The sequence below is a fragment of the Canis lupus genome, chromosome 34 (assembly GCF_048164855.1).
Source record: "Canis lupus baileyi chromosome 34, mCanLup2.hap1, whole genome shotgun sequence".
NCBI classification, from domain to species: domain Eukaryota; kingdom Metazoa; phylum Chordata; class Mammalia; order Carnivora; family Canidae; genus Canis; species Canis lupus.
This window is the reverse complement of record NC_132871.1, coordinates 20,973,845-20,987,333: the sequence shown is the minus strand read 5'-3', so window position 1 is coordinate 20,987,333 and position 13,489 is coordinate 20,973,845. Positions and strand designations below refer to the sequence as shown.

The 13,489-nt window shown below is 38.4% G+C and overlaps 1 protein-coding gene and 1 long non-coding RNA gene across 15 annotated transcripts in view; one reads left to right on the top strand and one right to left on the bottom strand.

Annotated features, from left to right (window-relative positions):
* The window catches only part of GRB14 (growth factor receptor bound protein 14), a 164,099-nt gene extending 161,618 nt beyond the window's left edge, over positions 1-2,481 (bottom strand). Inside the window, exons 1-2 of one of the 2 annotated variants that reach the window (XM_072810970.1) lie at positions 2,387-2,439; positions 35-105 (exon numbers count right to left, since the gene is read on the bottom strand). The gene's annotated coding sequence lies outside the window, so the exon portion shown is untranslated. Of the gene's footprint in view, positions 1-34; positions 106-2,386 lie in introns of both variants that reach the window. The other variant, XM_072810969.1, reaches the window with a different exon arrangement.
* The window catches only part of LOC140624238 (uncharacterized), a 67,965-nt gene that overhangs the window by 46,145 nt on the left and 8,331 nt on the right, over positions 1-13,489 (top strand). For 11 of the 13 annotated variants that reach the window (XR_012023734.1, XR_012023736.1, XR_012023740.1 and 8 more), the window contains 2 exons: positions 4,501-4,578; positions 9,770-9,898. This is a non-coding gene — a long non-coding RNA (uncharacterized lncRNA). Of the gene's footprint in view, positions 1-4,500; positions 4,636-9,769; positions 9,899-13,489 lie in introns of all 13 variants that reach the window. The other 2 variants (XR_012023739.1, XR_012023742.1) reach the window with 2 other exon arrangements.

Genomic DNA, 13,489 nt, shown 5'->3' with positions numbered 1-13,489 from the left:
TAGAATTTTGAAACAAATACATTTATTAACACACCTGTTATTCCTTGTAATTCTTAAAGAATTCTATTATTTGCAAAGCAGCGAAATTTGTTCCTTTGTGGAAACCTGTTAAGATGGAGACAAGCAATAGTCAAGTCAAACTTAAAATACACAGTGAACACAAATTTAGAGACGGTGAGCATTCAGTTATTCTACTCTGCAGAAGGAATAATAAAGGCCTTGGGGAAAAGTGGGGAAATGATTAGATGCCATAGCACTTTACAGAGTGGGCACTTAATGAATGTTTTTAAATTCGATAAATGAATTCACTTACAGGAATTTCTGAGTTTGTAAGCCATTATTACAAGTGCTTTGAAAGATTCTGTGCCTTCTAATCTGCTTATGTGCATTTATGGCAAAATATGTTTAAAAGTGGAAATCATGTCAACTTTGAGCAAATTTAATCTAAATTACCAAAATTTCCTTGGTGTCTCTTTTGAATTGGAGGAAATCCTGCAATAGCTGAATTGAGATCGAAGCTTGGCCATTGTCATAGTATTGTACCGACATTACTATTGCCTCCCACTATTTCCTAACAACATTTGTAGGGAGGTGGATCAATATTTCCAATGAGAGAGTAGAAGAAGAAAAAAATAAATGATCTATTTCTCAGGCAATCTAAAAAAAGTAATTTACTGAATTACTCATTCATTCTTTCAACAAACATTTATATCTCGTGCCTAATGTGACAGACAATCTGGAAGAATGAAGACTCTGGACTCAGCGTACCTAGGCTGTGTTCTGGTTTTCTGTTTGTTAGATATGTGATCTTGGAGAGTTTGTTCCTCAGTTTCCTCATTTATAAGGTGGAGGTAATAATACCTATTGTTGTTATAGGTTAAGTGATTTAACATCCATAAAGCATTTAGAAGAGCATATGGTAAGAACAAATTGATGCTAGCCTCTAGCAACAAATTGTTGCTAGTATTATGCATTATGGACTACAGACAGAGGATAAACATAATAGATATGGTTCTGTCCTCATGGAGAATAAAGGTTAGTAGGGGGGAAATAGTCATTAAGGAACTAACTGAACAACTTCATAACTTTATACTACATTTACATTAAGTGCTAAGGGCAATATAGTGTGAATAATATAACACAGATGTAACATCTCTCTGAATAAATGTTCATGTGTCATTTCTTCTATTGCAACCAAGTGAAACCACACTTCACTTTGATATTCCACACCCTGGTGACTGAGTTTCAACATCTTTGATATTTCTAGGGTAAATCTTACCCTTTCAAGTGAGCAGCAAGCAGAATTTCACATCAGGATCATTGTGTTGGACAGATACCCTTGAAATATAGTAGTATTCCATTTTTCTTCTCATTTCTTTATGACCACTTAGAATTTTTTTTAAAGATTTTGTTTATTTATTCATGAGAGACACACAGAGAGGCAGAGACATAGATAGAGGGAGAAGCAGGCTCCTCGCAGAGAGCCTGATGTGGGACCCGATCCCCGGAACCAGGATCACGCCCTGAGCTGAAGGCAGATGTTCAACCACTGAGCCACCCAGGCATCCCACCACTTGAAGTTTTAAGAAAGCACTCCTAATTTCAGTTTTGCTACATTCCTTAAAGCAAAAATCTCTGTGATGCTCCAGAGACCTTTGTCCTGATAAAGACAAGTACTTCTGGGAAGAAATGAAAAGACCAACTGCCAGTGTTTGTTGAAGGGGAACTCAGTTGTTCCTCACATTATGCAACAGATGGCATTGACAGCCTGATGGCTGAGACGGAGGAAACATACATTCCCGTTCACCCAACCACCGCTAGCTCGCTCCATGACACCGTGGCATACTTACACATTCTTTTCTTCTTCTCATCCCACTGTTCAGCCTTCTAGAAGTGAGCTCATTCGGATAACCTGCATGACTATTAGCCATATATCCCTTAAATGCACTTGGCATCTTGGCCCCTACTCAGATATCAAAGATGTTTGAGGCAGATTTTAAATTCATATTTAAATGAATGTCAGCTTGTTCCAGAGACAGCTCATCTAGACAAGGATTTTAAAAAGAAAAGAAAGCTGTCAAAGCATCTTCAAGAAGTCAAGCTTGTTTGTCTGATTTCCTTTTCTTAAGAAATAAAACAACACAATTCTCACTTTAGGATTCCCAAAACCAAGACTGGACAAAGAGTGAGCCAAAAGTCCCAGAATTACTAAAAATTGTTCATGTTACCTTCAATGCTTGTATTAATGACTTCTCTTATTTTTTAGACAAGGTTTTTGAGGTCTCTTCTAAGATACAGGGGCGGTCAAAATATTTTATTGCCTTTTCCCCCCTTATAACAACAGGGATATTCCTTACGAGAGGGGAATAGGAAACTTTGGACTCACCCTCTAAAGTGGAAGACACAGATAACAAACGCACAGGCGGCCTGCAGTGTGTGGGGGGGTGCAGTCCAGGACTGCCCTGGGGTAGAGAGTGAAGTGTTAAAGCCATTCCGCTGTGTGGTGCTTGAGTGCACTAAAAATAGGTAACCCTGAACTATCCTGCAGTTGAAGGACAAGATAAAAATAGGAAATAAACTTGAAAAATAATCATATAAATAGAGTACTGGGATTAACAACTCAACCCACAGGATCGAATTCACTAATAAGATTTGTTATTTTTATTGAATGCAAAAGATCGAGCGCCATTTAGATATTTAAGAGAAATGTTGCTTATAGAAGAATATTCTGAATTTAAAATGACTGACATTCAGGCAGTGATAACTTACACTATTATTTGGGATAGGGTTTCTTTAACCTTTTTAACTGGGATGTCTCTTTATATCTTTTAGTGATACTCTTCCCGCTTTTATAGAAACAGATAGAAAAAAAAAGAAGCTTGGATATTGTCCATCAGATAGATAGATAAAACTGATCTTGCAGACGTAGCTAAAACCCAGCAGCGATTTGGAGCGTCACAGCTTTACTCTTGTATTCAGTTCCCAGTAAACAGTAAGGACTGGGAAGAGCCTAAGACGTGGAAGCATTCAGTACTCATTTAGCTACTACAGAGACAATATCAAATGATTTAAGATTCTTCCTATCTGCCTAAAAGACGATATTTAAAATTCACAAATTCTGTTTTGGAAGAATCTATCCAGGATTATTAACTCTTGGCCCATGTTTCAGCCCTCTCCTGTTGTTGCCTTCTGTGTTTCCACCAAAAATACTCTCAATTCTTAGCCCCGCCTCTCTTTCCTCCCTGTTCTCTTCCAGTGCCACTGCCATGATTCTAGGGCCAGAACTCTATCAGTCCACACTTGGATTTTGGCAAAGGATACTTAGCTTTTGAATTTCTGCTTTTGTCCACTTCTAGCAGGTTAACTTAAATGTATAATTATGTCCTCTTTCTGCTCAAAAACTTCAGGAGATTATATAGAGAATGAACTTTAAAATCTTAGCCTGGAACTCCAGATTTTCTAAACCTGCTACTCATTTTTAAAAGTAATTAAGTATCCATTTGTTTTTACTTACCACTTTATTAATTTTAACCCCAGAGTCCTCTGTCCCAGTTCATAGCATAGAATAATAAAATGTTACCAGTAATTTACCCTGTGCTCCTTGCTACTCTTAATCCCTTCTACCTTCCTCTTGGAGATAACAAATGTTCTAAATTTGATATTTTTCATGCCTCACTTCTCAAAAGTTTTAGCGCATATATATGTACAAATAAATTATAGATCTCTGGGGTGCCTGGGTGGCTCAGTTGGTTGAGCATCCGACTTTTGATCTCAGCTCAGGTCTTCATCTCAGGGTTGTGAGTTCAAGCCCCATGTTGGGCTCCATCCTGGGTGTGAAGCTGACTTTAAAACAAATAATAAAAATAAATAATCTTTAATTTTATAAAAAAAGATTATCATTCTATATAAGTCCTTCTTTGGCTTGCTTCAATTTTTTTCCTTAACATTTTGTTATTAGGATTCATTTGTGTTGTTACATGTAGCTATAGTTAATTAATTTTCACTTTTGTATGATGCTTTATTGGGCAAATATATCTCAATTGGCTTTGGGCTCGTTACCTTTTTTTTTTTTTTTTTTTAATTACCAAAGTGTGCAAAGTGTATTGCAGACATTCTTGAACATGTCTCCTGGAAAGCATTCCTGCTCCAGTTTCTCTTGGGTGCATGCCTGACAGTGAAATTGTTGAGTTTTAGGCTGTACCAGTAAAGATCCTGGCAGGAACAAGATCAAATTGTGTAATTGAGGAAAGTTTAAGAAAGGAGCTATTACAGGATGATGAAGCACCCTAGGACTAGCAAGGGCAAGGAGTCATAACAATCTCTATCCTTGAAGAGGCAAGGGGAGGAAGTGATTATTCAAGCCTAAAGGGGGTAGCTGCAGCTGTAGCAGAGGATTACCCAACAGAGGTCTCTGGTTTTTTTCAGCCAAACAACAGCTTGGCAGAAAGGGAGCTGATCTCACTGAAAACCCTGACCTCACTCTCTACCATTCTCTCCAAGGTTTTGCCAGGATCTCTCATTGGCTGAACCCAACGAGAAGCCGGAATGCAAGAGAACCCACTGATGAAGTCTACAGAGGTCAGCTTCTAAGAATACAGAGCAGGGTGGAGATAGCTGGACACTGGATCTAGAGAAGTAAAAGAATATATGCAAATGTTAAATATTACAGAATTCCATCCTATTTTCCAAAGTGTTTATACCAATTTACACTCTCAACGGCAGTGTAGAAGCGATTCTGTTGATCTATCCTTTCCAAAACTTAGTATTCTTAAACTTCTGAATTTTTGTCAATAGGTACACATGGTATCTCCTTATGGTTCTGAGGTGTATTCCCTCAATTATTTATGAAGCTGACCTATTCTTTTATTTATTAATAATAAATATTAGCTAGACACATCAACTCTTCTATAAAACTCCCATGCATGTATTGTGGAATTTAACAAGTTCATTCTAAAATTTAAATAGAAAAGCAAAGACTCAAAAATGGCCAGGGTGTTTTTGAAGGAGAAGAAAAGGGAGTGACTTCTTCTCAATATATGAAGGCTTGTTATAAAGCTATAGTAATGAAGAGAGGTGCAGGAGTACACATCCTAAAGCAACTCATTAATTAAGAGAACTTCAGAAATGGTAAAGATGGTATGTCAGGTTTCTGGAGGAAGGCATGCTTATTTAACAAATAGAGTTGAAAATATGAACTCTTCATATAGAAGGCAAAAGATAAAAGAGTTTACTTTCTCACACCATACAAAAAATGAACTTCAAATGCATGCAGACTTTAATAACTTCAGTGTTTTCAGAAAAAATTCCAATGAATACTCTTTTCTGAACTTCCTTAAGGTAGGGAAGGATTTCTTAACTATGATACAAAAAAAATCCTAACCATAAAATAAAATACTAATATACTCAATTAACTTTAAAGGATTTTTTTTCATTAAAAATGCAAAGAATAGGAAACAGGGGTGCCCCGTGGCTCAGCCAGTTAAGTGGCCAACACTTGATTTCAGCTCAGGTCATGATCTCAGGATCATGAGATTGAGCCTCAAGTCTGGCTCCATTCTGGGTTTGGAGCCTAATGAAGATTCTCTCTTTCTACTTGTCCCTCCACACCCCTCTCTCTCCCTCTTAAAAAAAAAAAAAAAAAAAAAAGGAAACAATAAGCTACAAACATGAAAAAAGACGTTTGTAGTGCATTTAAGGAACAATGACTAGTCTCAAAAATATATAAAAATTTCTCAAAAATCAAAAAGAAAAGGACAAACGACCTAGTGGAAAAAGAGGCAACATAATTTTCTAGCACCCTTTTTTTATGACTATGTTTCATGAACTCTTCTAGTTTATAATTCTTAGAGGACTGTAATTGTGTCTTGTTATCTTTGTTTCATTATCACTCTGCTCAGTGCCTGGTAGAAAGAAAATGGTCAACAAATGCTCATCGAATCAATGAACAGACTTGCCACTCTAGAATGATGTAAGCTCTACTAACAAGATAGCATATGCACACTGCTTTCAGAGCCTGTGCTCTCATTTGCAGTTTGGATACCTTTGTTCCTGTGTTTACCAACAGGAACCAAAGGAGCATTGTTTACCAAAGGAACATTACCAACTCCTGTACGTCTTTGGAGTCCAGATCATGAGTCCTCTTTGCATCATAAAGCCTTCACTGCCTCTTCCATCTACCAGATGTCCTTTTGGGACATCTCCTGCACTGTTGAATTGCATTACTCCAGATTCCTACCTCTGTGCCACTTCTCCCTCTTAGATTCGAAACTCGGTGAGGGCAAGGGCCATTCTCTTCTAAGGTACCTCTCACCGTTCTATAGGTACTCAATTAATATTTAGTGAGGATGTGTCACAACATCTAGTACAAATTAATAGCCATCTGTCATGTTTCAAAATTGCAGACTAACTGTTCTCAGAGAAATATTGGTCACTCCATTTTGATTTTTCCCAGTTTCACGTACTAGCGATCAGTTTACAAAGGCTAGGGATATACTCTACCAGTGATAGCTTATTGCAAAAAACAAACAAACAAAACCCAAAACTTGGCAGTGATTAATCATTCCAGTGCAAATATGTGACTGGAAAAAAGGCAGCAGCAGGGCATAGTACAAAAAACGAGGGCCATGGAATCAGAAATCTGTCTTTAACCTCAGCTGTACCCTAAGTGAGGGCATTCATAGCTGCTCTAAGCTCATGTGTAAAATGGGATGATAAAACTCACCTCAAAGATCACCTAGCATATTGGTGGTACGTAGATGGTACTTAACACATTTCATTATCCTTAGTTCTCTCCTCCCTCTTACAAATGATACTATGTTCAATCAGATCTTGTAGCGTTATGTTTTTTAGTTAACACTTAACCATCAAATCCTTCAATAAACTTTGCTACCAGCAAGTTGCTCTTGTCAAATGAACACTTGCATTATATCATATCCCCTGACTTGCCTAAAATTCTTAATTGGTGAAAGGGAAACTGACCAAAAAATAAATCTCCCCCTCCCCACATGTGTATAGTACACCTGGTTGCTATAATAGGTAGGTACCTCAGTAATTGACTTCCCAACTTTACTATTAATAATTTCATACCTTCAGGAAAAGTGAAAATCATGTATAATTATAATCCATATACCTCCCACCTATATTTAACAGTTGTTCTAATAATTATCATAATAATAATGCTGCGGTTAATGAGGACATTAGAAGAATTTCTTATATATATTATTTCTTGGTGATTTGAAGGTATCTAACTCCCACCAAGAGAAGTCACCTAATGTGTTTCTTCACTGTGAACTCTTCAATGAACCTTTCCCTATTCATTACAGGATCAATTTCCAGACTGTGAACTACCAAAAAGAACAAAGTTTGGGCTACTCTTTTCCAAAATTCCACTTCCTGGTTTCTTGACTTAGCTGCACCTGGGCCTGCTCTTTCTCTTTTCCTATGTGGGGAAAAGAGAAAGAGCTTCCATTTACTCCCCCCAAATTTTCATGAAATAGTAGGCTTGCCAGATTTAGCAAAAAAACATATAAGACACCCAGTTAAATGGGATGCTTGGGTGGTCCAGTTGGTTAAAGCATCCAACTCTTGATTTCAGCTCAGGTCATGATCTTAGGATCCTGGGATGAAGCCCCACATCAGGCTCTGTGCTCATCAGGGAGCCTGTTTGGGATTTTCCCTCTCTGTCTCTTTCTCTCTCTCTGGCCTTCCCCCTTCTTTAAAATAGATAAATAAATCTTTAAAAATTTTTGAATTTCAGATATATGTTTAATTTTTTTAGCATACATATAATCCAAATATTGCATGGGACATACTTATACTGAAAAGTAATTAGCTGTTATCTGAAATTCAAATTTCACTGGGAAATCTGTATCTTATCTGGCAACCTCACGAAATAAATGAGTCCAAGGAGGTTTGATGGGGCTGTAAATCTCTTCGATATTTGGGTTCTCATGCTCACAAGTCTGAAGATAAAATGAGACAGAAAGATAAAGGGAGAAAAATTTCTGTACCACAATAATAAGGGAATGATTAAGCTGGAATTGTTTTGATCTAATTGGGAGTTAGAGTGTCTGAGGTATAGTTGTGTTGGACTTAGTAAATAAAATAGTCTGTGGGATTCTGGGGAAAATAGGGTATGTGGACCTGAACAGACTGAATGAATTTATGATTAGGGTTAAAGCCATATGTGTATGAGTTTAAGAGCATGTATTGCATCTACTGCCACATCAATTCTGTATACTCACCAATCATGAAACTTCAGAGGCATAGCTAGAGGGTTGCATTTATGGCTCCCACATCGGCGTCAGTGAGGGGGTGGCCATGTGACCCTGCTGGTCTTGGCTGAAGTTGCTCAGGTCAGGGGATCTAACTATTGAAAGCTCTAGGGTGGCCTTAGTTGGGACTCTCTCCATGTATCTCTCATTCTCTTCTGAGGACCATCTAGCTAGCTCAGAGATGTCTTTTGCACAGCAACATTCTGGGCAGGGACAGCATGCAAATGCATGAAAAATTTTGAGGCCTAGTCTCCCAACTGGTGCAGTCATTTCCACCTCATTCTATTAGTCATAAAACCTACATCTAGGGGTGGGGAAAGGGCTTTGTGTCTTTAGTGAGAGAAAAAGCAAATGGCAAGAGGTGTGGATACAAGTGAGGTAGAGAATAGGGGCCACCACGATGATCTACCCCAAGGAACGAGGATGGCTAGGAACATAAGAATAAATTGGAAAGTAAAGAAGTTGCTTGTTTTGAAAACTATAAGTTTGGAATGTAGCACTTTTCTTTCTCCAAGATGAGTAATTTGCAAGACTTCCAAATGAATTTCTCCAGTTTGTGAAGCAGAAATGCCAACAGCTCTACACAAATTACCAGAATGTTTCACAATTCCTCTCGAAATACCTGTCAGGAAAGTTCTTCTGAGGGAGCACATGGTGGCATTTTTCTTGCCATAAACAAAATATATCCATCCATATGAAGAGTCTGAGGTGTTAAAAATGAAAACTTACAAGAAAGTGGTAACACTGAAGAGAAAAGGAAGACCAACTAAAGATCCAGAATAAGTAGATTACTGTGTTGGTGTCCCTTGAGATATAACACGCTTTAGTTCATTTGCAAAGGTCAGCAATTGGAGAGAGCACATTGAAAAGGAGTTGTGAGAATCTATCATTTGTCTGCTTATGTGACCTTTGTAAAGCAGCAATCTCTGTGTACTTTTTTGCTCCACATGTAGGTCAAATAATATGAAAATCATGTGTAAACTCTAAAGCACCAAATAAATGAGCTATTTTTACATCAAAAATAATCTAAGACAAAAGCATTCTGCCCATGGAAATCTTCATTGTGATCCCTAACTGCAAGTTTTCTTTTTTTTCAAATCATTTATCAGAATCAATAGATGGTAAAAATGATGAGTTTGAGTCTTGGCTTTTTTTATATTTACTGTTTCTCCTGGTGGTAGGTAGAAAATGAACGGCACTAGACAAATAATTGTATCAGTTGGGACTCTTGGTTTCAAATACAAGCAACTTCCTGTCTCAGGAAAAAGATTGGTCTCACTTGAGGAGTTGGATCAGGTGGCAGTAGGGATCCTGTTGCCAGTGCTGGTGGTCAAGGCCAGACCAGGCCGTAGAGTGGGAGGGAGCATCCTTCTTCAGAGGGACGGGGAACATGTTAGGTAAATAATACCTGTTCACTAATAGCAGTGTTAGAAATAGCTTTAGGGGTGCCTGGGTGGCTCAGTCGGCTGAGTGTCTGATTCTTGGTTTCTGTTCAGGTCACGATCTCATGGGTCATGAGATCAAGTCCCAGCTGGAGCCCCACGTCAGGTCTGTGCTCAGTGGGGACTCTGCCTGAAGATTCTCTCCCTCTGCTCCTCTCTCCACTCATATGCTGTCTCTCTAAAGTAAGTCTTTAAAAAATAGTTTTTTAAAATGAATTGTGTGTCAGACTCTCTTAAAATTCATTTAATCCTTACAACCGACCTCATGAGGAAGATGTATTATTTTATTTTTTAAAGATTTATTTTAGAGAGTGAGCACATTTGTGCAAGCATGGAGAGGGGCAGGGGGACAGGGAGAGAGAGAGACTCTCAAGCAGACTCCTGGCTGGTTGTGGAGCCGGATGCAGGGCTTGATCACAGGACCCTGAGATCATGACCTGAGCTGAGATCAAGAGCTGGCTGCTTTCACCCACTGAGCCACCCAGGAGCTCCAGGAAGGTGGCATTCTTTTTTTTTTTTTTTTTATGATAGTCACACAGAGAGAGAGAGAGAGAGAGAGGCAGAGACACAGGCAGAGGGAGAAGCAGACTCCATGCACCAGGAGCCCGACGTGGGATTCGATCCCGGGTCTCCAGGATCGTGCCCTGGGCAAAAGGCAGGCGCTAAACCACTGCGCCACCCAGGGATCCCAGGAAGGTGGTATTCTTAAGGCAGTTTTTCAGAGGTTAAAATGAGGCCCAGAGAAAATAAGTCATTTGCCCAGGATCCCATGTCTTGTGAGAGGCTTATCTAGGACTCAAGCCCAGGTATTTTGACTTTAGGTATTTACCACGGCAAGAAACAAATAGAACTATGAATGGAAATATGATAGAGTAAGTCTCTATATGCAAAAAGTTTTTCCAGAACATTGCTGGTGTAAAAGGCAACTTCCTAAATGATATTAGAGTTGTTAACATTTTTAATGTTAAAAACAGTAACAACTATAAGAAAAAACAAAATACAAAAACACAATATATGTATTGGGTATAAATATATTGTTTTGGATATAAATATATCTACATAGGGATTTATTTCAAAACATTAACAGTGCTTGGGGCCCCTGGGTGGCTCAGTTGGTTAAGCATCTGACTCTTGGTTTGGCTCAGGTCATGATCTCAGGGTTGTGGATTGAGCTTGGAGTTGGGCTCTGCTTTCAGCATGGAGTCTGCTGGAGAGTCTCTCTCCGTCTCCCTCTGGTCCTCAGCTCCTCCCACCCCCACACCCCGCCTTCGTGCTCTCATGCACTCTCTCTTGCTCTGAAATAAATAAAATCTTTAAAAACAAAAACAATAACAGTGGTTGTCTCTGGAGAGGGGAGTGGGATGCTGGAGACAGAGAAGAGTATTTCACTTCATTTCTCATTCCCTATAATTTATATAGAATCTGGATCACTTAAAAATATGTCTTATAAAGAAATAACCTGATTGGGGGGAGAGGAAAAGAAAAATGCCTATACGCAAAAAATTAAATAGGAAAATTGGTTTTAAATAATTTCTGTATCTTCTTTAAAAAAAAAAGATTTTTATTTACTTGAGAGAGAGCACGAGTGAGTGGGGGGTGAGGAGCAGAGGTAGAGGGACAAGCAGACTCCACCCTGAGCTGAGTCTGATGTGGGGCTCAATCTCACCACTGAGATGGCAACCTGAGCCGGAATCAAGTCAGATGATTAACCGATTGAGCCATCCAAGGGCCCCTCTCTATCTTAATTCTGCTATTATTTGAGAATATGGCTGGTGAAAACCACTTGTCTCAAATTTCTTTCCCAATTGAGTAGGAAGGTTAACACATGTTCTCCTCCTAAAGCAGTGTGGATAAGGTAATCATTTCAGAATGTATGTGTATGTGCTCTTTAAAAAATATTTTAATTAGGGCAGCCCGGGTGGCTCAGCGGTTTAGCACCGCCTTTGGCCCAGGGCCTGATCCTGGAGACCTGGGATCGAGTCCCACGTCGGGCTCCCTGCGTGAAGCCTGCTTCTCCCTCTGCCTGTGTCTCTCAAGAATAAATAAAATCCTAAGAAAATGTATTTTAATTATAAACTACTTCAAGGATGCTAAAATCTGGAGTAATACGAGTACACTTGATCCTTGAACAAATGGGTTTGAACCATTTGGGTCCACCTATATGTGGATTTCCATTGGTATGAGAGTGTTAAATGTATTCTCTTCCTTATGATTTTCCTAACATTTTTTCTTTGGCTTTATTGTAAAATTGCAGTATATAATACATGTAACATACAACATGTGTTCATCAGCTAGTCATGTTATCAATAAGGCTTCCAGTCAACAGAAGGCTATTATGATTTGAGGGAGTCAAAAGTTATATATGGATTTTCGGTTGTGCAGAGCATTGGCACGCTGAATCTCCACATTATTGCAGGGTCTGAAGTACTTGTTTTCCAACTGCAGTTTATAAAATAAAATACTACAAACAAAATTGATGACACCAGTAAATTTCCCCAGTCCAGTCTTCATGTCTTGGTACCCACTAGCAAACCTTTGTATTTTTTCTATGGATACAGCCATAATATTTGGTATTGTTTTGCATATCTTATATCACATGTCATAAAACATGCAGTGTTCCACAACTTGCTTTTCTTGCTCATTTTTGAGCTATATCCATGTTGACACTCATAACCCTGGTTGTTCATTTTGACTGTCGTATAGAAGTCTGTCATATGAATGTACTGCTAATGTTGAGTGCTGGATAGGACTCTTTTCTACTGTTATACACAATGCTGCCATGACTTTTTTTTTTAAAGTCATCTCTACACCCAGCATGGGGCCTACACTCACAACCAGATCATGGGTCGCATGTACGACCCATTGAGCCACCCCGGGGCCCCACTGTTAATGTCTCCATATGCACAGGCATAAATACTTTTCTAAGGTAACATGCTAATAAACCTTTATTAGCATGTTACTAGCAAATTTGATAGTTGTGCCCTATATTTTCCCACCAATAGTGAAAGAGTTCCATTGCTTTGTTTTCCTTGACAACACTTGCTATTTTGAAACTTACATTGTTGCGAATTTGATGGGTATGATGTATTTTTTTCTTGTTTTAACCAGCATTTCCTTATTAGTGAACAGAATTCTTCCCATGTCTGCTAACTTTTCAGATTTTTTTTTTTTTCAGTGTGCAGATTTCTATTGGGTAGTCTTTCATGAGTTTCAGGAATTTTCTATTTTTACACATATATATTGAAAACATTCTTGTGGCTTACTTTTTCACTTCTATAGTATTTAATGTACATGCCTTAAATTTTAGTATATTTAAATTATACCTTTTATGAATGTCCCTTTGTGTCTTAATTTTTCCCATGCTGATACATGAATATATTCGACAATTTTCAGGTAAGTTTTAAAATATTACTTTAAAAAGTTGTATTTAGGGGCCCCGGGGGGCATAGTTGGTTAAGCATGCAACTCTTGATTTTGGCTCAGATCGTGATCTCAGGGTCATCAGATCAAGCCTCACATTAGGCTCCGTGCTGAGTGCAAAGTCTGCTTGAGTTTCTCTCTGCCCCTACCGCCCCCGTCCTCTGCCACTTTCTCAAATAAATCTTTAAATAAAAGTTGTCTTTAATCCAACTCAGAGGTATTTATGGTTTGAAGTAGGGATCGAAATTTACTTTTTTCCATGTGGATAATCAATCATAATTTTACAAAAGTCACTCTTTTCGCTATTGGTTTACGATAACAGAACTTAAGTTTCCATATATGAGGGTCTCTTCA